The following is a 3,376-nucleotide window of genomic DNA, read 5'->3' on the forward strand; positions in this document are numbered from 1 at the left end:
CACCATGACTGCCCTTTTCCCTTTATGAGAAGCTAGAGTCATTAACAAAGAAACGACAGCTTCTACTGTTTGCCATTAATGGTTTGATGTTCTTTGTGATTTGCATCATTTGGCTCACATCTTACTTTTCCAGACTTTCCATACCTTGTGAGATATTTCAAATCCATGGGTGGCCTCACAATGTCTATCTACCATTATCAATATATATTTTTTAAAATATGTATATATGGCTGGGTGTGTAGCTTAGTGGTAGAGTGCTTGCATCTGCAAAGTTCTGGGTTGATTCCCAGTACTAAAAAAAGAAAATTAAAGAAAAGGATAAGAAAAAGAAGAGAATTATAGAATTAAGAAACAGACAGACAGACATGAGAATACTGATCCCTCTTTAAATTTTTTTTTAAGGTCCAGAGGGTTTTTTTTTTTTTAAACACCTATCTATTAAGCTGTGAATCCATAGGCTGCAGCAGCTCATGCTCCCTTCCACTGGCTCTCACAAGGGGTGCTTCTCTGGGTGGAGCAGGCTGGCACTTCAGCTGAACCCAGGTGTCTCTGCTTTGGCTTCCTTCTTTTGTGATCATCTTCCTTCCCATGTTTCAGGAGGATGTCTTGGCTGGGGGAATGCTAGAGCCCTTAACACACTCAGTGCGCACACTAACTCTCCTGGGAAGACTCTTGCTCTTGCTTGCTTACGACAGTGCCAAGGGCATCCTGGGGAACACTGTGGACACTTGCACTTTGTCATGGAAACAATACTCTGGGGCGTTCCTTTCTGAACGGTACACATTCCCTTGATGTTTTCAATTTCACCTTTCCTATAGGTTCACTTGTGTGTAGCCAAAGGGACAGTCCATGTTTTCTTTTGCTATTGTTGTCTTGGAGATTGAACCCAGAGGCACTCTATCACTGAGTTACATCCCTAACCCTTTTTATTCATTTATTTATTTTGCCCTAAACCTAAAATCTGAAATGCTCCAAAATCTAAAACTTTTTGAGAACCAACCTGATGCCACAAGTGGAAAATTCCACACCTGAACTCACATGGTAGGTCACAGTGGAGAAGAGTCTAGTCCCAAGGGGTTTCAGATAAGAGTTATCAGCCTGTATTACACTTTTTGTCCCCGCACATCTATTTCAAACATGGTGAAAATTCATCTTCTATAATTTTACCCCAGTTGATATTCACCCTCAAATTGCAGGGATTTTAAAGGCATTTCTTTTCTTTCAGGTTATCTGAATCTTCCAGAGATATTTTCCAATGGGAAATCTCTCCTGTTATTTGTTTGTTAATTAATTAATTTATTTATTAAATTTATTTTTATTTATTTATACTAGAGATTGAACCAGGGGCGGTTTGCCTTTGGGCCACATTCCCAGCCCCTTTTTGTATTTTTATTTAGAGGCAGGGTTTTGCTGAATTGCTAAGGCTGGCCTTGAAGTTGTGATCCTCCTGTTTCAGCCTCTGAGCTGCTGGGATTACAGGAGTGCACCACCGAGCCTGACTATTTTATTTACATATATAAATTATTATTTTTTAAAACTCAGAGGGCACTTGGCTCCTGAGCCACATCCCCAGCCCTATTTTGTATTTTCTTTAGAGACAGGGTCTCACTAAGTTGCTAAGCATCTTGCCTTTGAGGCTGGCTTTGAACTCTAATCCTGCCTCAGCCTCCCAAGCTGTTGGGATTACAGGCGTGTGTCACGGTGCCCAGATTATTTTTCTTTTATTTATTTATTTTGTGTGTGATACTGGGGATTGAACTCAGGAGCAATTTACCACTGTGCTAGCTACCCAGTCCTTTTTATTTTGAGGCATGGTCTCACTAAGTTCCCCAGTCTGGCCTTGAACTTGAGATCCTCCTGCCTCTGCTTCCTGAGCCACTTTGCCCAGTATAGAGCCTATTTTTAAAAATATTTTATTTTTTAGTTGTAGTTGGACACAATACCTTTATTTTACTTATTTACTTTTAATGTGGTAATGAGGATTGAACCCAGGGCCTCACATATGTTAGGGGAGCACTCTACCTACCGCTGAGCCACAATCCCAGCCCATTTTTAGAATGTCAATGTAACCAAGTCACTTTTCTTTAAAGATAGTGTTTTCCAGCTATATCTTTATCTACCTTTTATACTCAACCTGTCTGGACCTTTAATGTTTTAGATATGTCTCTTTTAAATATAATATACTTGCTTAGTTTTTAATCCACTGTGCCATCTGTTTTTTGACAACTTAGCATAGTTTTATTTTTTAAAATATTTATTTATTTATTTTAGTTGTACTTAGACAAAATACCTTTATTTTATTTATTCATATGTGGTGCTGAGGATCGAACCTAGGGCCCCGCACATGCTAGGCGGGCACTCTACTGCTGAGCCACAACCCCAGCCCAGCATAGTTTTATTGTGATTGTTGATGTATTTGGATGTTTGTGCCACTTAATTTTTCACATGTATTTGTTGAACTTAAAAATTCCTCTTCTTGGGGCTGAGGTTGTAGCTCAGTGGTAAAGTGCTCACCTAGCATGTGCAAGGCCCTGGGTTTAATCCTCAACACCACATATAAATAAATAAAATAAAGGTATTGTGTCTAACTACAACTAAAAAAATAAATATTAAAAAAAATTCCTGGGGCTGGGATTGTGGCTCAGCGGTAGAATGCTCACCTAACACAGGCGGGACCCGGGTTTGGTCCCCAGCACCACATAAAAATAAAGGCATTGTGTTGTGTCCATCTACACCTAAAATAAATGTTTTTTTTTTTGTTTGTTTTTTTAAAGAGAGAGGGAGAGAGAATTTTTTTAATATTTATTTTTTAGTTATTGGCAGACACAACATCTTTGTATGTGGTGCTGAGGATCGAACCGGGGCCACAGGCATGCCAGGCGAGCGCGCTACCGCTTGAGCCACATCCCCAGCCCTAAAATAAATGTTTAAAAAAAGAGTTTAAAAAATACCTTAAAAAATTCCTCTTCTTGTCTTTTGCCCCCTTTGTATTGAGTTTCATTTTTTATTCCATTTTTCTTGAAGCTGTACACTGTCATTTAATAATATTAGTGATATAAACTGGGTGTGGTGGCACCCTCCTGTAATCCTAGCAATCTGGGAGGCTGGAGCAAGATGATCCCAAGTTCGAGGCCAGTCCAGCAATTTTAGTGAGACCTTGTCTCAAAATATAAAAAGGACATGAGATGGGGGCTGGGGTTGTGACTCAGGAGCAGAGTGCTTGCCTAGTATGCATGAGGTACTGGGTTCGATCCCTGGCACCACATAAATATTGTGACCATCTACAACTTAAAAAAAAAAAAAAAAGACAGGAGATGTAGCTCAGTGGTAAAGTGCCCCTGGGTTCAATCCTCAGTACCAAAAAAAAAAAAAAAAA

Source organism: Marmota marmota, unplaced genomic scaffold (genome assembly GCF_001458135.2).
Source record: "Marmota marmota marmota unplaced genomic scaffold, marMar, whole genome shotgun sequence".
Lineage (NCBI taxonomy): Eukaryota > Metazoa > Chordata > Mammalia > Rodentia > Sciuridae > Marmota > Marmota marmota.